Source organism: Thunnus thynnus, chromosome 15 (assembly GCF_963924715.1).
Source record: "Thunnus thynnus chromosome 15, fThuThy2.1, whole genome shotgun sequence".
NCBI lineage: Eukaryota > Metazoa > Chordata > Actinopteri > Scombriformes > Scombridae > Thunnus > Thunnus thynnus.
Genome location: NC_089531.1, coordinates 14,188,391 through 14,216,018, shown reverse-complemented (window position 1 = coordinate 14,216,018; position 27,628 = coordinate 14,188,391). Strand labels below are relative to the sequence as shown.

General features: G+C 39.0%; 1 protein-coding gene and 1 long non-coding RNA gene across 3 annotated transcripts in view; one reads left to right on the top strand and one right to left on the bottom strand.

Moving 5' to 3' along the window:
* LOC137198837 (teashirt homolog 1-like) overlaps positions 1–27,628 on the top strand; it is a 177,841-nt gene that overhangs the window by 116,764 nt on the left and 33,449 nt on the right. For both annotated transcript variants that reach the window (XM_067612805.1, XM_067612804.1), the window contains 2 exons: positions 8,942–9,070; positions 20,749–20,811. The gene's annotated coding sequence lies outside the window, so the exon portion shown is untranslated. The remainder of the gene's footprint in view (positions 1–8,941; positions 9,071–20,748; positions 20,812–27,628) is intronic.
* LOC137198839 (uncharacterized) lies at positions 12,088–27,616 on the bottom strand. The gene is made up of 3 exons (XR_010931689.1): positions 26,294–27,616; positions 24,418–24,501; positions 12,088–13,921 (listed from the first exon to the last, which is right to left on the bottom strand). It is a non-coding gene; the product is annotated as an uncharacterized lncRNA (long non-coding RNA).

The window sequence follows — 27,628 nt, the reverse complement described above, 5'->3', positions numbered from 1 at the left end:
GTATCTTTGTTGGTCCGATTCATCTTTGGAAATGAGGTCATTTTTTTAATCTCATTCACTGGAGATTGCATCGTTATGATGAAAATCCAAAGAAACTGTGTTCAGAGAGGTTGGAAGGTGCGGTGGTATTACAATCTGTTACTTCAAGTTCTGCTTTATGTGTCTGGCTGATTGAATGATTGGGGGCAGCCAGATGCTAGCTCCAGTCCTAGTTGGGTCTGAATCTGGATCAGTTTCTTTTTCTACAACAAATCACACGTATTGTAAGACTATCTAGAATATTATCTTTTGTATATTAGTGCTTGGTAAATTATAAAAACTGAAGAAACATAAGAATTCATTTTAAAGGGGGTTGACCCTAGCTTCCTTTTAAAGATGACCTATGCATTTATGAACAGTTCATCTCAAATTTGTTATTGTTGACGGACAGAGCAAGCAAAACCGACCTTCGCTCCGGTTGAAACATTTGAATTCTGGGTAAAGGTCAGGATACAGGAAAGGTAACCCATGCCTATAGGATGATCCACACCCTCGCATCTCAATGTGGCCCTACGGTCCACTTTTCACAGGCACACACCACAGAGGCGATAAGAGAGAGAATAAGCTGTCAGCAGGCCGAGTTCGCCAGTCCCCTCTATATTCTTCACATTACTACAGAGGGAACAATGTGTCTGCTGTGGCAGGTGGCCATAGTTCATAATGTGCTGATGCTGACCAAGTGTCAGTTTGATCCATGGGATCGGTGAGTGGGATGGGGCTGTGGCTCCTGAATCCTTAAGCAAGCAACTGTGTGGTGCTCCTATGGGGACGGTCGGAGACATGATACAGATGAGACCGGCAACTATCTGCCTAATGGCAGACAGATACAAGGCAGAGAGAGGGGGGAGAAAGAGAGATGAAGAGAGAAAAAGACAGTGTGCAGGACAGATGAAGGATTAAGTATCACATTTGAAAATGGCACAAAGGCAGATACTGCACTTGTCATTGGGTGTTATTTGTCATCACAGGCCTGTAACTCTAAAACTAATGTAGTGTATCTGTCCCACAAACAGTAAGTGTTATGTTTTCAAGCCATTGTGTTTAAGTACAGTCGTAACAGTTGATGATGTGTGTTTGAATGGTCTAGTGAGAATCACTGTAAGCTTTGCCTCATAAAAGAGTCCCTCCATTTGGTGGTTAGAAAGTAAACAAACACCTTCTGCCAGTATTATTACTTACAGACACCCTGATGTAAGATAATAATAGATGTGGTGGAGACAAAAACTGCCACAATTTAAAACAGAGTGGCGTTTCTTTCGTTGAGTCTGTTATTTTCTTGGTGTACTGCATATCGCTTCACCTTTGAGTGCGTTAATGCGTGCTGAGGTGGCCAGTTACCAAAGGGGAAAAAGGCAGTTTGGGATTAAAATGTCCATTATTTAAGTTGCATGTATTCAGTTAAAACTATAGTATGGTAGGGAAATAGAAAGTATAAAAACACTGATTGTGATAGAAATATTTCCTCAATAGGAAAATGAGAAACTTAAATACTGTTGGTAAGGTAGATTTTTTTATAGACCAATCACACCACAGCAACAAAGCTTTTTCTAACCACCTTTATGGTCTTTAAGTAACAGGCAGCCACCTTCCTAAAACAGGCACAGCAAGGATGGCTCAGTTACTGTAGCCAACCACAACTGTATGCTGTCGTTTTAATCGTGAGACATATTTTTTTTGGGCAATATTTCGACTAGCCCCATTTGGATGGCTGTGGTGGCTGATGTCTGTGTCAAAAAAGACCGGGAATACCACAAACTTAAGTTTATCACATGAATAATCACTATCCAATAAAGCACAGAGTGAGCAAGAGCACAGTCTGAAACACCAGCAATTAGACCCATCCCCTGGCAAGGCTTTTGGAGAAAATGCCAAGCAACGAACGATAACAATGCAGATTACTTTTGCCAGCATTAATAGACACATCACATACGCTGTTACTTTATTTAAATGGAAACATACATATCACTATATATATCAATATTGACTAATATGCTCCAGGCTAAAATATCAGGTAACTAAACCAACTTTGGGTTAGCAAGAAAATTGTCATCATAATTTTTCATAAGTATTGTTGCTATGGTTACCTACAGTTTAATATGCCTTCAGCAGTTATGTAGAACAATGATTAAATGTATTGATTGTTTGAGGTGTCCCGATGTTTTTACTGAATAGCTGCCAGCCAATCAGAAACGTGTATGTTCTGTTTCCATTTTATGAGCTACAAAAATATTGTGTGTAGTTTAAACGTACATAATGTTTTACAGAAATAGATTATGTTTAAAGACTACAGCAACTTAGGTAGGGCGATGTACTTTTAGTCTGTAGCGCTGACACAAATAAACTCAACTTTGGAGGGACATAGTTAGGACACAGTTGTTTACACACACACATACATACACTCCTTGAGGCAGGTTTTTGCAGTGAGCGATGAGCTGTGTGAGCGTGATCAAAGCAACAAAGCACAGCAGAAGAGACGCACACGTCCACACGCAAAAAAACTGTAACTCACACACACACACACCGACAGAGCTACTTCATCTGTCCCAGGATCTGACTCAACAGCATTTACATATTCAACAAACTGTCACATCCACAAATGCACACTATAGCCTCAGGCGTTTGTTCGAAATGGATTAATATATTAAGCGATGAGTGAAATATTGACAGAGTGACAATATATTCATGTCACCTAAACAATCAACATGATAAGCTGTAACATGTAGCGGCATGTCTGTAGATTTATTTAAATGTTCATCCTATAAAGATTTTGTTCTCACATCCATTTGTGATGCTAAAGCAAAAATTCAATAGGTTGTTAATGAACTGGTAATGAGCATTAACGTTTTTAGTTATGTTTGGAAGGCGGTTCAGCTGCTGAGATGTTAATCTGAACGTAGATAGAAGAAAAAAAGATGCTACCATTGAGAAAATTATGTTCTTGGCGAATTTGTGTATAGGAATGTTTGGTTTAATACGCTCTATAATGTTTCCTTTTCCTTGTTCATATTCGACTTAGTGTCGGTAGGTTTACCCCCCAACAACATCTCTGACCTCGGCTCATCTTCTCTCATTATCACTCCTTTAGCCCTCCCTCCTCTTTCATTCCCAACTACTCCCTCCTTCTCTCTCTCTTTTGGTCTTCCTCTGCGATTTATTGCACGGGGCAGGCAGACAGCAGAGAAACCTCCCTGTATGGAACGATCTGTCATCTCAACATTATCAGCCAAACACACCGCCTTCCATATTGTGCTACAAGGGCTTGGGCAAATTGCTATTTTTATGGGACATGATAAAGGAAATGCTACCTTATGTTCACATTTTTTACTGCCCGATGTTAGAGCAGGACATGCCATGATTCACTATATTGGAAACTAGTTTGTGCTGTGTGACGTACGTGTGTGTGTGTGTGTATGTGTGTGTGTTGCTAGGCGGGTAGGTTGAAAAGAGAGAAAAGGAACATGAATATTGTTGTAAGATTGTCAACCATTAGACAGTTCAACAGAGGTTTGATTCAATAGATCCGCAAGTCATGTCAGTCATAACAGCAATGAAGCACATGAGTCGTGCACGGTTGGTTTTAATTAGTGAAAAGATTAAGAGTGATAGATTAATCTCAGTTACAAATGGCAACACTACTGCATGTGGAATATTTTTAATCTCTGTTTCAATTAGAGCAAATGATTTCTAATCTATTTGGGTCAACTACTTGTTCTGGTAAATCAAGGAGTCCAAAGTCAGAAAGGGTAAAAAGGTGAAATAAAATGAGAAAGAAAGAAAGAAGGCAGAAAAAAAACACATTTAAAGGCAAAAGGCAAACCTATTGCCAAGTTCTGTGGGCAAGACGAGTGCATGTTGACTTCATCTGTCTGCTCTTCTTTTCTTTCCCCCTCTCCTCTCCTCTCTCTTCTCCTCTCCTGTCTTTTCCTCTCTTTCAATCCTTCTCTCTCCGAGCCCTCGGCAAGCCTGACAGCCAGCGCTGCACCAAACTGACAGGCCCTCAAACCGTGGCCAAGAAAGCGAGCATTAATTAAGTCATTGCCGGACTGTAATTTCCTTGAGAAGTAAAAAAATTTCCTCACACGCGAAAAGGTTACCAAGACCTTTTCTGTGTCAAAATTACCATGCGTCATGAATATTAATGCGCTTAATGAAGACAACCTTTGGTTCATCAAGAATGTTCCAGTAGCAGGTGCCAAGCTGATAAACTCACTCGGTGAAGGCTGTGTTTTTTTTTTTTTCACTTTTACCTCCATCTCTTTCTTCTTTTTTCAGTTTTATGTCAGATCCTTAGAGAGTCAGTTATTTAAATCAACATCTTCCTATCAGAATTTACTGCCTCACATGCAAACACACACACACACACACACATTTAAACACCCTTTCCTTTTATGCACTTATCTTGTCCTTGGATTTGTCTCTCAGGCCTGCTGACTTTGGTTGTTAGATATCCAAAAGAAATGTTGATTTTTAAATTTTTATATGAGAGAATAAAAACTGTTTTCAAACATGCCCTCTACTTTTGTCAAATATTTTACGAGGTAAAATTAATGTGCTTTTCTCTTAGCTGCATAAGTTAAGTCGAGCCTGTTAACAAGCCAATTATATCTAGTTTTAGACATGTTTCAAACAGGTTTTCACTGTTTGTAAGAAATCCTTAGTAAATGATGAACTATTTTGAAATGCCAATGGAAGTCATTACATGTTCTTGGCTTTCAGTGGGTAGTGTTAACAGAGTTGTTTCAGTTTGGGGGACTTTATTGTGTTGAGTAAAGCAAGCAGCTGGAAGCTAAATCGAATCATGAGATTAGCTCAGTTTAGCTCAATGGCACAGGTTCATAAAAGTATGACGATATGACATCATCTTGTGTTATTAATGTAACCTGCCACAGTTTATGGTCCTCATGACCACATATCCTTGGGAAAAAAGAAAGAGCCTTGTATTGAGTGGCTGAAAACCACTTACTGGCTAGTTAGCTCACTAGCTATTCTCTATTTTGTGTACAGTGTTTTCCTTTAGACATGTTTCAGTTTGGTACCAGAGGTTGTGGCCTATCAGAGGCAGCTACCTCTTTAATTTCACAACTGTTTGTCTTGCATCTATCCAGTGTTAGCCCATGTTTTTCTGTCTCTTTGGGAGGAGAATTGCAAAGATGCCAATAACAAGTTCCTCTATAGCACATTGATCCTCCTAGAGTTACAGGATAGTTTTGTATTTCGATGTTATTACAGCACTTTCATGCCACGTGAATGTTGAAAGAGTTGCTAGTCACTGTAATCATTCCTCCTGTCCACAGTGACCATGAAGAAATCCCAACTTGATGTGATTCACAAAAAATCTGTTCATCCAAAGCTAATATAAAACACTATTTAGGGAAACACAAAGTGACAGTTCTGTGCAAAACAGATGGTAATATTGGAAGATTCCCTCTTGATTTTGCAAACTCTTACTGCTGAGAACTTGAATGCATTTTTGTACAGAACGAGGACTGTGAATTAGTGGCAAACTGTTGTTAGCTTGTAGACCACCATTGGCTGTGGCATTGTTTTGTTTTTGGAGTTTAATATGGTGTCATGGCACAGGCAATACTGGTAAATGTTTTGTTTTTAGGTTGAGGGATTAAATAATTGTTAAGCTTAACAGCTGGACCAGCTACTAACAGGCCACAACATGACCTGAATTCCTTCGGTCACCAACAAGAAAGGATGCAGGCCTTACCTGAACCCCGCCGAGCTCAAACTGCTTCCCATGCTCGCTCCACTCTTTGGTTTCGGTTCATTTAGGTTCACAAATAAACAGGCAAACCAAAATACTTCAGGGATGAGGGTTATCATTTATTGTCCACCACTGTCTTAACGAAAAGTTGCTCTTTGTTATCATGTGTAGCACACCGCTCTCATACGTCCATGTCGTCCCACAGGCTCATATTGGTTAAGACCCGCCCTCCTGGAGTCTGGCAACCAATCAAAGTGATAAATGATAACTTGTGAATGTGACCTTAGGAATAAATGATTAAGAAAAATTATGTTTGTTGTCTTTTTACTAGAATTGCATTGTGTCTAGGCTCTGTGGTCTTTAGTGTCACTATCAATTAGCACTAGAAGTCTAAAGGAAAACTCCTCCTGTATCATATTATGGGGTTTGCAAAGGCTTCATACAGTATACAGCAATTTGTGTCAACAACACAGAGCATTTGGTCTACAGCTGAGCACTTTTGCATTGACATCTATAACCTGTTGTTGCCATGACTGCCTTCTGGCTTAAGAGGGATTCACTTGATTTGTTGGTTCATATTGAAGATGACAAACTATCTTTACTTCATACCCTCACATATGCACACATACATGAGAACCATAAATGTATATCAGTAGACTGGCAGTGACTTCTCATTATACTGTATGTGCTTTCTATATCCGTCAAAACTCACTTTATCCCTGACTGGCCACAGTAGCTGTTGTTTTTCCACCTTTCAGTTTTACATTCATTCCATTGATTTTGAAAATACCTCTGATTTATAAACGGTGATGGCTAGGCTACATTTTACCGAGCGAGAACAAGTCGCCGAGCGCCATCGACAGAGCCTTTGATCTCTCGGCTCTGTGGATGAGCTGCCCCTGTACTCCTCCTGCTCATCCTCCTCCTCCTCTCCCACGTCCTGCACTGCTGCTGCCTATTATTTCCGTTGTGTAATTGAGATGCAGAAACATTGACAGAACTCATTTACCGCGATGGAGAACTGTGTAATGTGGAAGGGAACACAGATTATTACATCAACGCACACACAGACACACACGTGTTAGTAAAAGAGAATGTAATTTGGCACCATGTTTGAAGAGCTTCTTCAATTGTTCTGCGAGGATTTGTACCCATGGTCTCATATAGCCAGGGAGGCAGAGGTGAGCAGAGGTGAAAACATCTCTGGTGATTGCTTCCTGCACTGTTGGATCCTTGCAAGTATGTGCACAAGTGTTTATTGTGAGAGTCGTACATCAGTATGGCTGTGAGGAACTGGCTATTTTAATGGGATTGCTCTGTTGGCTGGTCCATTCATTATCCCAACAATTCATGCACTCAAACAAAAAAAAGAAACAACCAAAAATTAAAATCTGGAATGTTTATTTTACCTCCTGAATCCCCCTTTTTTTTAATCTATCTCTAACATCATTCTTCCTATTCTTCCTGCATCAGGATGACAAAGAAGTTCATCCTCTTGAGACAAAGGACCTCACTCACGCACACATGTGGACACACTCTCAAACACACACACGCACACATACACAAGAGCACCGAGGTCTGCTGTCATACACCTCTCATTAATTCCTACCTGTCAGCCGGCTCCCCCTACCGTATCGGCCCCCCGAAAGGTGACAGCTTTCCAATGACTGACAAAGGCTCTTTAGGTGATACAGAAGATCCCTAGCAACCGCTGGCTTCTGTAAAGTGCCCCTCAAATGTCACTTTTGCTGCTCCGAGACGTGCGCACACACACACCCACACGCAGTATTTTTAAAACAGAGGCCTGCTCTCAAGTCTTCAACCATCTTTGACATCAAGAGGCTATGGATGTCACAGAGGCCTCAGCTCTTAAAGCTTTTAACATCCAAGAGAGACAGCGTTGTTTGACAGTGCTATTGGTGGATGCTATTGTTGCGTGTCGTTTTCCCCCCGAGTGCATTGGATTTGCTTGTTTTTTCTCTTGTAAGAGGCAGATAAGGAAGAGCGAGAAACAGAACCAAACTTTCCCTCTGTGTCCATTCAGCTGTCATGTGCTGAGTGGCAACAGCAAGCAATATTTGTGTCGCTTGGTACTAGTTGGGAAGGGGTCAAGTACGCAGGAATGTTGGCTTCTTGTATTGATGTCGATCAGCTGTCGAGGCTGACTTCGGAGCACAACCTTACCTGTTCCCAGTGTTGTCTGGGCTGTAGTGCTGGTAATAGTAGGCAGAGACATGTAAAATATTTGTACTGTGGACAAACGTCACACCTGAGGAAGCTTGTACTAGTAATTGGTGTATTACAAATTGGCTATATTGGCAAATAATGTAAAAATAGGAAAAGTAGGTTTGCTTCTCCACTTTGAACACTATCAAACAGAATAATCACAGTAGTTTTTACCTGTGATTATGACCGTAAGTGTAATCTCTGTCTATCTGACAGGTACATGTAACATTTGATAAATTAATCTGCTGTGTTAATCTTGCCAGCATTTGAATTAATGTCTTTTAAGAGTGTCAGGTGTTCAGGGCTCCAGAAGTAAAATTAATTTTCAGCACATTGTTGATGTGACATGATGTGACATAAAACTCTCCTGGTTGAGTCATCAGTACAATAGATGAGCAATTAAGAAAATATCTGGTTCTTTGGTAAAGCGTTGAAGGAAGAGGTATGTGAACATTAAAATATAAGGAGACATGTTAACTACGAGTATCAAGGTACCTTTCAGTAGGAAACATTCAGTCACTAAGCTTAAACTTCTGGCACATGTGCTGCTAATAGCTCGACTTAAAGGCAATCCACACAGAGAGCAATGTTTGAGCTGTTTTGACATCTTCCATATAAAATAAACAGATACAGTATGTTTCCATTTTATCAAATGTAACAACCCACACTGACTCTATGACGTGTGTGTAATGCGTGTCACAATGGGACCCTGCATTATTTTATGTGGATAGTGAAGTGTAATCGCTCATTCAGTTCACAGAAATCTCCCACTGTTCAAGATCTTCCAGGTGGTTTTAATATAGGCATATAAAATAAATCAATCAAAGCATAAAAACAGTGCAGTTTTCTTGCTTTATACTCCTCATGGAACCTACTTGAAAACCATTTTTGTCCAGTAAATTTATGATGTTGCTCAATCAGGTGAAGATATTTTGGCCCACTGCTGTCCTTTCAACTCCTCAGGAGTTGCACTGCTGACAGGACAGCTGGCGCTGAGGACAGCGATGGCCGAGCGGATGTCGAAGTCGCTGTGGATTGAACGGATGGATGCTTCAAGCACCACTGACATCTTGTTTTTGATGTTGAGTCCCAGTAAGTAAGAAAATATGCTTTTTAGAAACCTGACAATCCAATCAGCAGCTTAAAACAGTTTGGTTTCAGATTCAGGGTTACTTTTGGAGAAATCCTGCAACTACAGTCTGGTGCATCGACAAAGCAGTTTGAATTTGCTACAGCTGTGGATTCTTGACTGGCTTCTTCTATTGAGAACCATCCTCAATGCCAAACTGTTTCTCAGAAACAAGGTTGAAATAATTAGAAATAACACAACCCTACAATAGCAATACATCATCCAATAATCTCCAGTCTTTCTATTTTTAGGAGCATTGAAAATAATTTAGAATAGAGCAAATACTTTTGGAACCAGTGGCTTCTTTCACATAGTAACTCCATTGGGAATACAAGCCTTGAACAAGTAAGCTTGTTTGAGCCATTGCCATGACATTATATATGTACCATTGTCACATTTAGGCCAACATGCTTCACTAATACCAGATAATTATGTTGAACCCCAAAAATTCGAAACATTCCTTTTAATTTAAATTGTCATTAACTGACCCGAAAAGTTTTACTCAACTTAAAGGCTAAAGAGATTCAAACTGTATCAGTAGGAGGACTGGTAAGAATTTTGTAATTATGTAGAATGTAGTAATTATTGCAAGCCTCAGCTATATACTGGTCTCTGGAGTATAAAACATGAAATATATGTGTGTGTGTGTGAGAGAGAGAGAGAGAGAGAGAGAGAGAGAGAGAGAGAGTGAGTGAAGGAGGGAGAGTGAGCTTATCAAATTAACAGGTATTACACACTGTGACTAAAATGAAAATCACAACAGGAACAACACAACAGAACAAAAGCCTTTGGCCTGTTGGTATGCTGTACGCTTTCAACACAACTAAACTGCAGATGGAAAAGTGCTCTTGTGTAACTGTAGAGGATGATGCTTATTGATTTTACCAGGTATGATCATGTTTAAAATGTACACACTTGTGGTTCAGCAAGCATACACTTGTCAAGATCAAGATGTTGACTTATTGTCAGTATTTTTTTTTTTTTTTTTAGCACTGATGCACTTTTCACAGACTGGAATCCTGTGATAGTTTAGTTATTGTGATAAGACAAATTCCTATCAACTAAAGTATTGAACTTAAACTTCTCTGGGTAGATTCATCAGTGAAATTAAGCCAATCAGGACATCAATTATTAGGACATCTATACATTTATGTGCATTTATGTGCTTGTCGGTGGCCGGTCGTCATTTTGAAACTAAATGATTGTGAGGCAAAAAAAAAAAAACTTCACTCATTATCTGAAATTCCACAAATATCCACACATACAGTGTCACATTTAATAATCATAATCACCTTGTTAGATGTTAACTGGATTTGAGAGCTTGTTAGACATCTCAAATCAATCTTGAGCCTGAAAGTTGCCATTCCACACCAGAAAATCTCGTGAGAAAAAAAGATGAGGAAAGGAGGTGATGTTAAGATACGGGGGAAAAAGTGCCCCAGAAACCAATTATCACAAGAAATGGAGCAAAATGATTTCACATTCTTATGCACGCAGAAGATGTCATGCAGATTTAAATTTACCCCGTCAGTAAACCAGGTGATTATATTCAGTAAACAGCCACAATGTGACGAGGGCCTCGAGCAAAGAGCCGCCTCCTTCACGCACTCGGATTGTGCATCTTACATTTCACTGCAAACAGAATGAATGGGCAGGTATTTGTAGGACTGGTATGTGTAGTCTTTCTGCTCTACACTGTGAAAATTTTTTGTTTAACACTGACCTTTGACTTAACAGCTTTCATGTGCCATAAAGATTCTCATGTTGGTCCAAGTAAAGAGAATAATAACCTCTCGAACTAAGAAACAACCCAATCTTCTCTCAATATGAGGATATACAGCTGTTACCATGTGTTGGTTTGTGCTGTAGCGTAATGCACATGTTGAATTTCCTATTCTTAGAGGTCATTCATAACATCATTTGCAAACATTTGCTTCTGATGCTTTATGAAATCATTCAAACATAACAGTTTTTTCTGTCTTCTTCTATCTGTCATATAGCTGTTGTTAAATCTCTGCTTTGGAGTCAGTAAAGTTGAACTATGAGCCTTGTTGCAAGATGATAATGGAGATTCCCACAGCTATATATTCTCTAAGACCAAAGACCCTTTTAAAAATGAGGAAAATGTTTGAAATATATGGCTCAGGGTTCCCTGCAGAAATTAATTATGTAACCTATTGTAGCATATCTCAAAAGTTCATGGCGCATGAAAAACTTAATATGCATGGCCTTCACCTTTACAGGCTCATAAAACTGTGGAGTTGTGCTTAATTTTTTTTATAATGTGACAGAGATAATTTATTAAGAGCAGCATATGTTAATAACACTCTACATGGAAGAGACTTTAAAAAGTTTGATGTCCACTCACACAGCCACGAAAAGGTCAATAATATCTTTTAATACTGCGCTAATGATATGCATATTCTTACACGCCACCTTTAAATTGGACTGTGTGGACAGAACTGGTATTAATACTACTGTATTTTTAAAAAAAATCAGAGACTGTGTGTGTATGTGCATATGTGTGTAAGTGCATCGCCATTATCAAGGTATTTCTGTAATTGCAGTGCATGATTAATAACCTTCATGAGACAGTACAGAAAGTAAATACTATTTCTGAGATATTGGTGCAATGCAACGCTTATAGGGTAAATGTACAACGATATTGTTGTAATAAAAGTTCATTTGATTTGTCACAAACAAGCTGCTTTTTTCAGGGGAGCCTATAATATGAATGGTGGTGTACTTGTAATGAATCTATAGTGATACAGCTAGTAACAGATTCAACAGCTACAACAGATATCAGAGGACATTACCTACTGCGTTTGTAGCCTAAATGTTGTTATTTTAGTCAAGATACTTTTTTAAAAATTTCAAAATGTTAACAAAACATTCACCAAACACAATCTGTAAAAGTAATACTCCTGGTTTTCATAAAAAAAAACAGCTTAAATGTCATTAAAAATAAGTGAATTTATATGCAAGTGTATTATTTCATACTCAGTTTGTATATTTGTTCAGTTTAGAATAGATATCTCACATCTCACTTTCCTTTTTTTTGACCTATAGCCTCACTATGCTGTCTGTGTGGATAAACAAGCTAAACTGAATATGGAAGAAAGGTGAAACGGCCACTTTTAAAAAAACAAAAAAAACACACTCTTTATGCACATGTATCAGCTGGACTGATGAAGTCAAGGCTGTGCGTGTTCTCAGACCGGGGCAGGTCTGGCAGCACTGCCTACTACTTGATTAGGCCACTCTGACAACCCAGCAGCCTGGTAAGGTCAAGCCCTACAGAGTGTCAGAGAGGTGGGATGATGATGTATTTCTCTGATGCCTCCGTTTTTCACCTCTTGACTTTGTTGTTTTTCTCCTTTGCGTCAGTGTCAATTTTTTGCCCATCAGCCAGAGATGTATCTCCCGTCAGAGCTGGACTAACAAATTGTTAACCCTGTGTGCTCTGGAACAAACCGCAAACTGCAGAACAGTTTGTCTTCTCTTACTTGTAATTTTTCTGCTATGTTGTGGTCTGTAATAATGCAACACCTGTTATATTTGACCAAAAACTGACAGTGGACTGTACATTTGTAAAAAAATTATCAAATTGTGTTTTAATAACATCTTTTTTTCTGGATTGTAAACTGAGATATTTAATGTGACAGCGATGTGAAAATCATGGATAAGATTGCAATGAAATCACCTACATTAGGATTCCACATTGTAGTCATTAAATTTTTTGAAACAGTTTCTACAATCCTGCATTTTCACTTTTTTGTCTCGCAGTATTGTTTTTTTTCCACACACTGCACTCTAAGGCTATTTTGAAAAAATTATAATTTGTTACAATTAATTTGGACGCAACCTACATAGCTTAATTTTAAACTATGTTGTAGAATCGATGTCACTTTTCAGTGCAATCGCTGCTTGACTGACAAGCCAACAGGTGACTTCAGATTTGTTTTTGTGGTATTGTGACAGCAGCAAACAACTTTACCTTTATTCACATTTTTGGTGTCTGATCCCAAATACTAGAATTTCCTCACATTACTTCTCAGATGGGTTGATGTCAAGGTACTGTGCCACAGTTTCCTCCATTTCTGCATTTAAAGTAGTAGTTTACTGTTTGAGCAACAGGGGATGCAATAGATAGAGCGACGGTGTATTTGGAAAACAGTCTCTGCTTAAGAACCAGACATGTCAGCCTTTTGTGTTTAAATTTTTAATTTAGACAGAACAAACAGATCAAATATTACATTTTTTCCCCCACAATTCAAAAGTGTTCAAGTTCAAGTTTGGAATAAAAAAATTGACAGCCCTTCTGCACTCATCAATCTGTGCCATCTGTGATCATGTGATGTGTCACAAACGCTCATGTGACTGCCACCAAAACCGAAATCTGTCCTGAAAAAAGATAACTGTTAAATAAAAGAGCCATGTGTTTCACTGTCATGGCAGCACCTCTGTTTGTATTCATTGTACAGACATACTTACACATACATTATCATTTAAGAATGAAATTGGACACACACACAGTGTCTTTATTAACTCACATACCCTGCATTTCTATCACAAAAACAAAAAGATTTACTCTTCTGCGGGATGATTGCAAGTGGCTTGTAGGTGACAACAGCCGCTGTGATCTTGGATGTCTTGCCCTAAGCCAGTCGTCCTGTGTGCTGCTGCTCCTGTGCCTCTAACGTCTCTTCTTGTTAGCATGTAAAAGTGAATATTTCAGCTGATAATGCTGCAGACGTCGCTGGATAAGCCGAGGTCAGGGAATCGGCTATTCATAGTCATATTTTCCATTATGTCTGAAAATAAATGGGTATAAGACAAAGGGGTATGAAACTCTCACATTGGTAAAAAGCTATATTTGTCAGGTGATGTGACACAATATCATGCTGATATTGTGTCACACCACCTGACTATTGTGCTACATAGCATGCTGGTGTTGGTGTGTCTCTGCGTCAGCGTCTCTTTATGAACAACAGAGGGAGGGAGGGTTGTGTTATGTGTGTACAGTATGGAGTGGTGGCTGTGTGTGTGTGTATGCAGGGAACAGTGCATGTGTCTGTGCTCAGGTGGCAGATACCCTGGGTAAATCATTTCAGATCCATTTATTCAGAAGCCTGTGTGCAGACGACACCTGCACAGCGCTGCCAAAGAAGTGCCACAATGTCAGCGACTTCGTTTGCAGCTCTGACCCCTCGGCTGATGTGTGTGTGTGTGTGTGTGTGAATGTGCGAGGGTTGTGTGTAAACATATACATATATGCTGTGCTATTTTGTGTGTGTGTGCAGTAATAAGAGTAGTATTTTCTGTGTTGTCTCTTCATATTAGGTAGCTCAGTCAAATGTGTCTTATTCAGAGAGAGAAATAACAGCAGGAGAAGCTTTTCTGTCATTTGAACAGCGGTGTTATCGCTGTGTTGCCTTCACTGATCCCCGCTTTAAATCTAGCTTCACTCCAGAGGATGAGTAGTTAATTTAATTACTCTAATAAACAAAACTGATGCTTAAAAAGGAGGATTCTTTGGTTCTTAAATAGCAAATTAATTTTTAAAACGCCTAAGATCAAATTAATGGTATTTTTAGTCTGCATGAATTTATATTTTTTTGATATGACAGCTGTCTAATCTTTGTTCAAAATGAGCTCGTTTGTGTGTGTCATTCGCACGCTGACAGTCAGTTGTGACAGTTGTAAAGTGTTCTTGAAAAAGTGCCCGATGTGGACACTCAAGGCAGCCAGACGAAAGATTTGCAGGCTGTGATGTCTGTGTGTCAAATTACTTATCTCACTAAGCATATGCTGGCACTTCAGAATCATATACTTCAAACCCGCAGCCTTCAAAAGCGTCAAAACGGACTGTCTTATTCAACACATCAGTCATGTAGCCACCAGCAAAATGAGCGAGATGTCATTTGCACTCAACAAAAAGCTTCCAGAGACATTTAAAGACACTCTTGATGACTGTTTCAATTTGGAGAGACTGTTAATGATATCGTCTCAGCTGCCTTTTGCGTTTTTTTTTTTTTTTTTTTTCTGAAGATACAAGTGAGCGACAAAGCCTACTTAGATGTGCACTTGAGCGAAAGCTTTGCCAATTATTAATTTGAATCCTGAAGACAATTAGTAAATCACTGCAGCACCCATTATCCAGCTGTTGATGTGGATTTCTGGATTTTAGAGGAGCGAGTTGATCTTAGGGTCAATGTAGTCTGCAACTAATGACAAAACATTAAATAATGATTCCCTCTATCACTCCACCGCAAATGTTTTGTGCCAATAACAGACAGCACCTTCTTTTGTGTGATGAGCCTGAAATAAAATTACGCAAATAATATTGACCTAATAATAGAATAAAACAACAAAATATCTTTATTAAACAACACCCACTGTGCTTTCACATTCACTGTTTTCTTTTGTTTGAACCCCCATTACACCTCGACACACACACACATGAATGCAACACACCAGTCCTTGAGCTCCAAGCAAATATCCCACTTGGTTTGTACTGTTCCAAGTGTTACAGAGGGCTAAACTATTTCATTGCGCTAATTGGCCAATGTCATTCCTGACGTTTGGATAAACAGAGGAAAAGAGGGAAAGCTGAGACAAATGGTGGCTAATTAAACTGGTGTGTGTATGTGTGTTGGGGGGACGGGGGGGGGGTAAGAGAGAGAGAAACCAGCTGACAAAAAAAAAAAAGTGACGAAACACCCAGCTTGACAAAAGCAACAGCTACTCCTTGCAATGGAAACTTAACTTGAAGACAAAAAAAAAAAATCTACTTTCTGCTTTCTTTGAAATCCTCAACTTCTCTCTAATTGGGTTTCATTCAGCACTGACTGAGGGAGAAAGTGAAATGATGATTGGCTACATTTACTTACTGTTTTTTTTTACTTGATCTTTAGTAAGAAGTATTTTTTTCCAAGGTCAGGGGTTTTCATTTTTGCATTTTTCTGCATTGAATGGGAATTCTCATTAAAAAGCAGGCAAAGGTGTATATATATATGCCGTCTGGCTCTCTCTGCAGCAAGAGATCAGATAAAACAAAACTCTGATTAAAAACCGAAAGGAAAAAGAGGAGAAGGAAGATCGAGAGAAAGTAGGGGAGGCAAACTCTTAAAATGAGCTGAGGCATGTTTGAACTCCGACCCACAGGGGACATTTGTTTTCAGAGGTAGCGTGTCGGCCCACCACATCATCCCCGGGGAGATATCTTCCTCACCATTTCTCTGCTACTCTGCAGCACAGTTTCACCTCGTGTTACAGCCTCTTTCTCTGTCTGACTGACTCACACATGTGGACACACATACAAAGACGTACAATCCCTCAGACCCCCCTCGCCCAACCCCCACCTCGCCTTTCCTGCATTTGACCACTTGTCAAGGGATGTTTATGGGCCATTGTTTGCAGTGCTGATGATCATTGTCACCGGGTGATTCCATTACCCATACCCTCCTGATGGATGGGGCCTACCCTGACGTCCACTGATATGGGTGTCCTTGACCACTGGGGCAGACGCAATGAATGGAGGGGGCAGTGGGGTGGAGAGTTGGCTCTGTTTTTATTTGATATCCTGTAGAAGGAATGTATCTTCCTTTTCAAATTTTTATTAAGGGGCTTGATTTTAAGAAGTATTGTAGTCGATAGCGCAATAGTTCCTCCATTAAACATCAAAAGAAAATTTTGAAAAAAAGCAAATTTCTGAAATGAAAGCAAAAGAAAATTTGAATTTGTTCGTGTTTCAAACAACTACATGACAGGATTCAATTTGATTGATAAACTTTATTATCTCAATGGGGAACTAGTTGTAGTCCACACATGGCCGACACCCCATCACCATCACCAGCGACAGCATATATGGTGTTATACCACACCAGCAGCACACAGCACCAACCTGCAGCACTTAGACAACCATTTGATATAATATAAGAAAAGTAATGTTGTTTATTGGTGAAGTGGAGGCATCAGACGGTTAGTGGCAGCATGACATCAATGCTTTGGCAATAGTAGAAGAAGTAGAAGCAGGCATAGAAACATTAAAAGATACACAGTTTTTCACATGTGTCCTAAAACAATAGTCAGCTGCCCAAATGAACATTGACACATTTTTTTTCTTGCTGTAATCATTCCTCCTGTTCATACTGGCCATTAAGAGATCCCTTCATAATGCATTCCCAGCTTAAGTGATGGGGGACAAGATCCTTCTGTGCAAAAATGTATTTAAAAGTTTATTTGAAGCTAATATGAAGCTTCAGCTGTCCAAATTAGTCAAATCAATCTTTCAAAGTTACTGTCTTTTTATTGCCAAATTCCCTCTGATCCCTTTTGATATGATCCTTCTACTGCAGTTGAGACACAAAGAGAGAATTTTTTTTTGTTCACTAAAAAGACTAACTGTGGAAAATATCCACTTTATTTGACTAACTCACATGTCTGAAGCCTCATATTATCTTCAGATAAACTTTTAAATACATTTCTCTCAAAATGGGGACTGTGGATTTTGTCCTCCATTACTCACATTATAAGAGCGTTTGAAAGGGATCTTCTAATGCTCAGTATGAACAGGAGGGACGATTACAGCAAGCTAAACATGTTTCAATGTTCATTTGGACACCTGAATATTGTTTTAAGACAGACTTGAAAAATTGTGAACCTATCCTTGAAAGTTTATTTGAAAAATCTGTTTCCATTAGATCATCTTCTCTTTTTTTAAATGCCTAAAACCAGGTGTAATAACTTTTTTGCAATATTTTTTCTGGATTTCTGGCATGAGATGGATGGAGCTCGAGACATACTTATCTGATAGTGCCCTAATCCAAGCATACCTGGACTGAGTTTATAGTTTGGTAAGACATATATAGTTTACTTCTCTTATTACACAAGTATATGAGTTATTTGATAGTTAATATCCAGGAGGATGTACTGAATCCTGCAGGCTAACAGAAAAAAAACAATATAAAGGAAAATGCAATGCAAGCAGTCATAATTGCAGAATTAGTTGCAACATGAAATCTGTTTTGTTGTCATATTTTAAATACATCACTTCAGACAAACCATTTTGCATTCACTCAATAGGTAAAGAGTAATTTGAAAGATCAAGGGTAATCAAACAACCTTAATTCAAGTAATATAACTTACAGTTGTAATTTGTGTTGCTGTACTTTGGTCTTAATCACATGATTACACTGCATGTAAATACACTTAAGGGTTTCCTGTGGTCTGGTCTCCTGCAGTGCTGGAGTGTCAAAACACTATTTGAAAATTTCCTCACCATCTTGTAAAATTAGCGCTTCAACAGCACCACAACATATGAGCTTGAAGTGAAGGAATCGTTCAGAAGTCACACATCACGAGAAGACAACCGCAATTACTGATGGGAAAAGATGGGCTCGGATTTAACCAGGCAAGGGCCATGATGTAGTGTGAGTGAAGGATTGGCCGTGGAGTTGGGTGACGAGGGTGGAGGTGGTGGTGGTGGTAGGGGGGGTGGGGGGGTGAGGCAGCGTTGATAGCTAAAACATTTACCGCGCCTCCAGCAATCGTCATTTTTCACAGAGCGGGGCGTCATTGATCAGGATGATATCTGGTGGAGGGGAACGTGTAGTTAAAGGCACATGTTTAACAAGCTTCTCCAGCATTTCCCCCAAAAACTGTCACATAAAGACTTTCCATTATTATTCTGAACAAAGACAGACTCTTTTTCTGTCCGTTAGATCTGTCTTTTGTCAACCCATCCACAACGGACAGATTATTTTTCTCAGGAAATAGCTTTCCTGGATCAGACAGACTAATACGAGATAGAAACAAGGCCAGATGCTGCTCTTTGATGGAGAAATTAGCTCCATTTTGTAAAAGTGTCCTAATGATAGTTGAGTCAAACCATTACTCCAACCATCATGTGGACTGTACCAGTATTATTTTGCCCTTGTTCCCTTAAGACAATGCCAACACACAAAATAAGAGGAAAACCCGAGCCTCCGATAAAACTAACATTAATGGCATTCCAATATGCAAAGCTATGCTAATTTTATGCACACTGTCAACCTACATAGTGGCCGTTCTTCGTTCATTTCAAAAGATACGACTGCAATTAGACGACAATTGATTGAAATCATTTGCGTTTTATGATTCTGTTACTTTTGAGAGCTGACAGGATGTCGCACAATTCGGTGACAGTATATTTTCACTGCTGGAGGAGATTAACTGCTATTATTGACCCTGATGCAAACCAACTGGTAATACATTTCAAACAAACTGCTCAACATCTCGGAAGATTTGCATGTGGTGTGTCATTTACCATATTCCCTGATTACCTCATGATTTATGCTTTAATATAATGCAGAGGCCTTTCAAAGCAATATGCCCGCCATACCTTTACAGTGACTTAACATGTCTGAGACAGAGAAAAATTGAAATGATAGTTTAAGGGCTGCGGGGAAAAGAGAAGTCTTATCAGTTAAGACTTGCTTTGTATGTAGGATTTTTTTTTTCCCTTTTCTCCTTGGAAGGCAGGGGTGCAGTTGATGAATTCTTAAGCAGATCTCGCTGATAATTGTATTTCATAACTGTCATGCGGAGAGGGACTGTCCGCTGAGAAGCTATTTGTGTCACTGCATCTCTCTCCCTCCCTCTCTCTCTCTCTCTCTCTCTCTCTCTCTCTCGATCTCTCTGCAGCCTCTTCAATAAAACTCAAATCACGACAGAGATTGTTAAGTCTACCTCCAAGATTATTAAATCCAAATGGAGAATTTATGGGTGACACTTCATAACAATTAATCTGAGATGCTTGATTAATAAAGTTTGCTCACCCACCCTCCCCCCCCACCCCCACCCCTCCCTATCTCTCATTCTCTCCACCCTCCCCATCACTAAAGTTGTCCTGGTTGAGTGGGATGGAGGAGGAGGAGGGGAACAGACGTGCGGGTGGCAGGATGGTTGTCAGGGACGACATGAGTGTCATTCTTTTTGATTAATGGAGCATTGTGACCCCGCCCCTAACCCTCCTTCTTTCCCAGCATGCCCACTCTCACCTCTGTGAAACTCCCTCCCCAATAACAGGTAAAAATAGATGTGGGCCAAGTTATGCTCTCCATTTGGATTCAAGCTCGACATGATCTGATAGTAATAAATATAGATGGTAAGGAAGGGAGGAAGGTGGAAAGACTGAGAAATGAAAAGACAGGTATATTCTAAACACTTTATTTGTAATTTATTCACACACATTAAACGATTTAAAAAAAAATACAAAATATGGTAACGTATGAAAAGGAGCTCCCTAGAAAGAAAAACAGATATGGAGAGAAGCAGAGATAGAAGGAAGGAAGAAAAATGCAAGAAGGAGAAGCAGAAAGAGAGAAAGAGGGGGCAGAAAGACAGATTTTTGGAGAATGTCACCTAGCCTAACCTTGTCACCATGTTAAGTCAGCTGTGATTAATTAGTTGAGTGAGACTGAGCAATTAGGTCAGGAGTTTGGCTGTGTGTGTATGCACGTGTGTGTGTGTGTGTGTGTGTGTGTGTGTGTGTGTGTGTGTGTGTGTGTGTGTGTGTGTGTGTTCATGCACAAGTTTCTGAAAGTGTGCATTAGGGCTGCAACTAACAATTATTTTCATCTGCTGATTATTTTCTCAGTCAATCACTGGTTCGGTCGAAGAAATTGTGAGAAATGCACGTTGGATTTTCCTGAAGCTCAAGGTGAGGTCTCAGATGTCTTCAGATGTCTTGTTTTGTCTGATCAACAGTCCAAAACCCAAAGATATTCAGTTTACAATGATATGAAACAGACAAAAAGAAAAAAAATCTTCATATTTTAGAAGCTGCAACCGGAGAACGTTTGATATTTTTACTTGGAAAAAATGACCATAACGTTTATTAAAATTCTCTGTTTATTAACTGATCAATTAATGTGTTTATTGTTTCAGCTCTAGTGTGAATGCACATGTTCTTGGAATACAAGTTTCATTTTACAATAAAATGCAAATGTATAAAACATATTACCATTCTTGTTTGGTTTGCAGTAGCAAAAAGCTCAGAGGAGTAGAAATCTGTGTTTTGAAAAAGTGCTCTGTGGTGTATTATCACGGAAATAGCTCTAGATTCATTTGAAAGAGTTTAAGGATAAGAAATCCTTAGACAAATCCTTGAACCAGTAAAGGCTTACAAAAGATCATATTTAACAATGATGGCTATATATTTTCCTTTTTGCAATTAAAGAGTCCCTCTGTGTAATTTAATGCTTCTTTTCAAGTGTCGGGTCCCTTGAGACTTGGCCTGTAGCTATGCCATCGCTCTTGGTGATTATCATTAATGAATGTCGGCGAGGACCATCCCTCAATGTGACTAGGGAGGAAACACAAGCCCTAATTAAAGGTTCCTATTCATAAATATATGCCTCAAACTACATGGATCGACCGGCGCTGTGCACACAAGTCATTTTAATGTCAGAAAAGCACCTTTTTAAGAGCATTTTCTCCCTAAATGTACAGCACACAAGCAGTAATGACAGATTTTGCAGTCAAAGCCCACAGCAAGGGATCTGTGCAATTTGAGATTCGCAGATTTTAAATTTAGGGAATAAAGCTGAAGATTAGGATGCAGTAATTTGACACACAAGAGGACTGAAAAAACTCAACTTCTAACTGTAGTCTCACTGCCTAACTGAACACTATTATACAGTTTTTGGATGTAATCCTGAGGAGACAGTTGGGTTTTTTTTTATTGCATAAGGTTATAAGGAGCTACTTGTGTTGAGAAGTCGTACTGCATATGGAAATGTATTCGTCTATTGGAGAAATGAAAATATTTAGAAAATGGAAACGTTTAAAAGATTACAGGATGTCACCGAAGAAGAAAATAATCTTTAATTTTTGTGTTCTCGCATAAAAAAGTCATTGTAATCATTTTAATTGCTCTAAATTGCAGACTGACAACTGTTCTAGTAAATGCAAGTGGTTGCATTGTCACATCAGTTTCCCAGATAAAGCTATTGGTAATTGTTATGTGAAGAAGATCATGTTAACATTGAGGATAATATTGAGTCTGTCTGAATGTTGTTTTTTTCTTTTTTTTTTTTTTGTTCTGCAGGGCTCAAAAAGTCTTGTCGGAAAAAAAGAGCTTGGTGAGACAAACATTTGGCTGCTTCTCTTTCCTCCTTAATGGCTGAAAAATGCTAATTGGAGTGCACGTGTCAAAGAAAACAAAAGGCAAGGGAGGAGGAGAGGGAAGGAGTGTGTATGTCAGGGAGGCTGGTATTTCGAAACGTGAAATATGTCACTTTATTCAGCCGAGTTAGTAAGGATGTTTAGCAAGGTTGTTCCAGAAAGCAGGAAATCTCTCTTTCACTATATTTGTTTCTAAGCACAGATAAAGTTTTGACTGTGATGGTATGTGATGTAGCTCATGTTTAAAAGAAGTGTTTTTTTTAAACTACAGTGCATTCTGATGCTCTGAACTATTATTTCATAGTTTATGTAAACAAGCCTTTTCCTGTTTTGAGCTCTCTCGTTGCCATAAAATAACCAAAAATAATGTCTCGAATCCCTCAGAGACTCAAAACGGTTTTAATAAACTTGCATCTGTCACCACTACGCAGCATTTCATCACATTCTCCGTCCGATCTGACAAAATCAAAAAATCAAAAAAAAAAAAAAAGCTCAGGTGGGGATTACAAACCTTTAATTGCATTGTCAAAACTACAGCAACATATCATTTTAAGTCTACACATTAAACAAGTCGCGGAAAAGTAAATCTCTATAAAATATCCAAAACCCCTCTCTCTCCATACTCACACTTGGCATTTTAATTATGCAGTCTTATCTGATAGATGTGGAGATATAGCTCGTGTCAAAGTTAGAGCCTCTTCTTTATTAATTTTTTATGATATATTCTTATATTCAGGCTGTCAATGAGTGTCTGAAATCTGATAGGACCCATCATTGATTGAAGATTACTCAAGATTATGAAGAGAGGCATTATCATAAGCTGTGAGCCTTCATCATTCCAAATGTTAACTTATTTGAATGAAACTAAGGGAAAAGATTACACTCTATTTCAAGTCCACCAAGAATAAGTATAGCAGTCCGGCGCAGTGGCAGATCTCCATCCAACTAACACGTAATAGAGACTAGGTTTGTCAAACAGCATAACACATTAGACCTGTAAACAGACACGCTAAACACCACGGAGCACTGATAGCAAATTTGTGGTGTGTGTGTGTGTGCCAGAGGAGCCCAAACCCTTTGACATCAGAGGTTCATGACTGTAAAATAGCTCGAGTGGTTAGCCACAGGCCAAAATATGCAATAGAGCATTAATTATTTATCAATATTAAGAGGTAGGCATTAAACTCTTGGTTTGTGTCATCATGGTTTTTGTTGTTATACCTAACCTTGCTTAAACTCAACTGACCTGCATCAATTTAACCGAATTGAAACATACTGACAAACGAACCCCTGAGGGCAAACTCTGTACAAATGTGGCTAAAGGATGTTTTATATATATTAATCTGTATACTTTGTCAGTCTGAAAACTTCTCTTGACTGCACAGCGAACACTTCCAAATGCATTAAAAGTGGTTTTCAGCTCATTTACTGAATTACAAAAAAAAAGATGGTAAATGATTAAATGCTACATTGCTACACTGTGTAGCATTTTATATCATTTTCAAAAATGGTAAGAGGATCGTGTGAGGCTATCTGAGATAGTGATGATAATGAGGAGAGGAGGAGGGTGGGAATAGTAGTAAAGATGATGAAGTATAGAGAAGGATCAGGAGGTAGTCGTTCATTTTGGATTTTTTTTTTACAGCTGTATATATTTTGTGTTTGACCTGCAAGTATCGCACCGTGGCTTACATAAGGATTTCAATAACATGTGAAGACAAAGCTGAAGGTGTGACTTAAGTTTTATTTATTCTTTTAAAAAAAATAATTCTGTATTGTTAGGTGGTAAAAAGTCCAAGTGAAAATATGGCTCAATTAGAATTATAATTCAAGTGAATCATGAAAAAAATGTGTTGAAATGTGTGTCACAGCTGATAAAAATACAAGCTAATGTCATAAACAACATTTATATTTTACATGAACAGATAATGATAATGATAATGACGTTTCTCACACACTGTAAAACATTAATGTGCTCTAAATACATGTATATTGGTGGCAAATCATCCCCAATATTTGGTTTTATGCTTACTGCATATGAGAACCACACAATGATATTCAAAGTTACAGTATTTACATGAAAAAATAGTATTTTAATGATAATTTGGTCATTTGAGTTAGAGTATCAATGTTTCCTCACCTGATCTGACAACCTGCTGGACTCCTTTGCATTGTGATCCACTAGATCTTATAAACAGCTTCTCTTCAGATGTTCATGTCAGACCTACAGAGGGAAAAAAAAAAAGAGTAGAGAATAATGTATGTAAATATACATGACGACTACATGTATGTTCTCCCCCGTTCTGAGGGAGTATCTTCACCCAGAAGAGAAAGGAAACAGGACGACATGTCATCAGGCTGTCAGCGTGTCACAGTATGTGGAAGAAGGGCTTCGTGTATACAAGTTGGGGTTGGAGGGAAGCAACTGTTTGTGTGTTCGGCTTTTGTCGTACATGCACACGGACCCCGGGTGGCTGCATCACGGGGAGTGTAGCGAGGGATTTGGATCATGATGTCCTGATTGTATGTGGAAAATATATTTATCATTGCAGCTGAAAAGTTAAAATGTTATGTTTGACTCTCAGGGAATAGCAGGACAATTTGATATTAATTATTTTGTAGTAAAAGCCCAACAGTTGACGGTCTTGCTATAATTCAGTTTGTGCAATTCAGCCTTGAGGTCACAAATACTCATCAAATGATAATGTTGTAAATTAAAATAGTGTTGTTTCACAGTAGTTTTATACAGGGCATGTAAAGAAAGGACAAAGAAAGAAAGGCCGAAACTGTGATAGATGGAAAGAAAGCAAAATATCAGTACAGAAAGTAAAAATGAAAGAAATTTACCACAAAAGACAGAAAATGCATCATAATAAGAGATAAACTCTGGAGTGTGTTGTGAATTGTGAAGAAGTCCTGCACATGTAGATGTATTTGGATGCAGAGACGGTTACTGCCCCTGCCTCTTGGACCCCATGTCCCCCCCTGCTGGCCCGGGATCAGACCCTGCACAAGCTGCTCTGCTATGATTCCTCTGCTGTTTCTTTGATGCCTAAAAGCAACAGAAGATGGATCAACATTGTCTAGTTTGTATTGTGGGTTCATTTTACGAACTCACAAAGTCACTGAGCTCTACATTTAGCTGAATAAAGAAACAACCTCAGTGAAGGTGGAAGAGAGTTTAAAATCAAAAGGTGTTGAATGAAACATCTTGTTTTTTCTTCTTTTTGCTTTAGATGGGTAATATCGTCCGACATCACTGAAATAGGTAAAAGAAACTGCATAAAAAATATGTATTTCAACTTCACTCAGAAGCCGAGAATCTGTTTCCATCTGCACCCATGATGTAATTACAGCCAAGCTTTTATGTTTATGTTTTGTGGGTGAGCTACTGCAGTAATAACTACCTTTCTAAACACTGTGCTGCTGTGTATACATCTCATGGATTTCCCTCACACAAAAAAAACGTCAGGCAGTTTACTCAGTTGTCAACAGCAGGATTCAGAAGTATTTTAAATGAGCCAGCACAGGATACAAAATACCTGTTAAACCTTAGTTTTCAAGTTCATTTTCAGTGTGTACTGTTTATTTAAATTCTAAGGAATTCAGCTTAAACACCGTCAGCCTAACTAGGCTCACATTGTGGATTTTTCTACGAGAAAAGGGAGCAATAATTTGTGAGCTGTAGCTCTCCTGTGTGTCTGTCCGCCGACTTTGGGTGGAAATATTAGTGACGTAAGTCGGCTCCATCAATCAGCGGGCAGGCCGCTTTGACAGACAGGGATAGACAGATGTTGGGGCGGTACTTGGTAGTTCTTTTACCACATAATAAGCGACCTCGGACATCTTTCCTGCTCAGAAAATCAGTTTTGCTGGAGGCAGTGGCTCGAAAAACACCGAGCGTAAAGACGCAGAAATCTTGTGAGGAGTTTCAGTGCTGTGCGTAATGAGGAGGAGACATCTGTTTATATGTTCACTGCGCAAAGTTGGCTTAAGTGGTAAATTCAGAAACTCACCGGAATCAGTTAAACCAGGAAGTTTGTAATCCATTTTCTTGTAAACGGTCCCCCCGGTGACGGTCCTATCCTTGGCTAGAGCCGGAGTGGCTGGATGAAAGTCCGATGGCTGGCTGCAGACTGAAGAAGAGCGCATCCAGTCTGGACTGATCCAATATGTGTTGTGATAGTCATCGCACCGTCTATTAAATACTCAGTAATAAAAAAATAACTTTAAACTTTTTTTTTCTTTTTTTTTTTTGTGGCTGCTCTCCACTTCAGTCTCTCCTATATCACGACGTCTTATTTGAGATAACATTAGCCTAGTTGTGTGCCCTTTTCTAAACACTTTATGGTGGATAATAGTTAGGATGGAGAGTAGGCTATTAATGGAGCCTCTTGTGGATTCAGAGCCCCTCCCCTTCTCGAGAAGCCTCACTAAAAAGGTGTAACGAATCGATCTGCAACCTCCTTTGTCCCACTAAAGAGGTCAGCGAAAAAATATCCACATTCTTGCAAACTTTGAGACAGACAAAGAGCTGATCTGCACTGCACAGCAAAGACCCTCTAAACAAGTAAAACTCTTTAACATAATATTATTTTTCTTCATATTTTGTGGTGAAGTGAGAACTTAAGTGTCATAAAATGATGTTTTATTCCAGGAAAATCTTGATGATGGACTAAACTTGATTCACATTAGGGAGAAAAATTTAATTATACCACTAGTTTTTACTTTTTGCCACAGATTTTTAGTGTCAGTCTACTCTTGAATTACTGATTGATATTTCAGGGTATAATCTCAATATATTTACGATAAATTTTGCTGTGCTTGTTGCAAAGACTTTCCTCCTCGTGTAAGATCAACAAAGTCTGGTGATTTTATATGGAGATCATTATATGTTTGTATATTTTCTTGGAAATTTCAATAAGTCTACATGATTAGGCCTGTAGCCTGTAGAAAAATATGATTGCAATCCTCACCTCTCTGGCTGAATATGATTGTGAAATAGTGAAGCAGTAACTGTGTTAAACCATGTCTCAGTTGGATGTTAAATTCTCACACACACACACACACACAGGCTGCACATCAACTTTTTTTTGAGGTTTCCTTTTATTCTGTTGTTTTAATGTAAGTTTACTTGCGTGTCCACGAGCTGGACGTACCTTTCCCCCCGTTGGGTAATGTGTGCTGGTGGGGGGGGGACAGAGAGGCGTTGAAATGAAAGCCATCCTAGTGAACAATTAGAGCAGCAGATTGACAGGTGGGCTCTGACTGTCAGGGTGACGCTTGTGAAGGGGTGGAGTAAAGGAGAGGCCGGAAAGGCAGCTGGATGTGTCTGTCTATCAGTGGGAGCT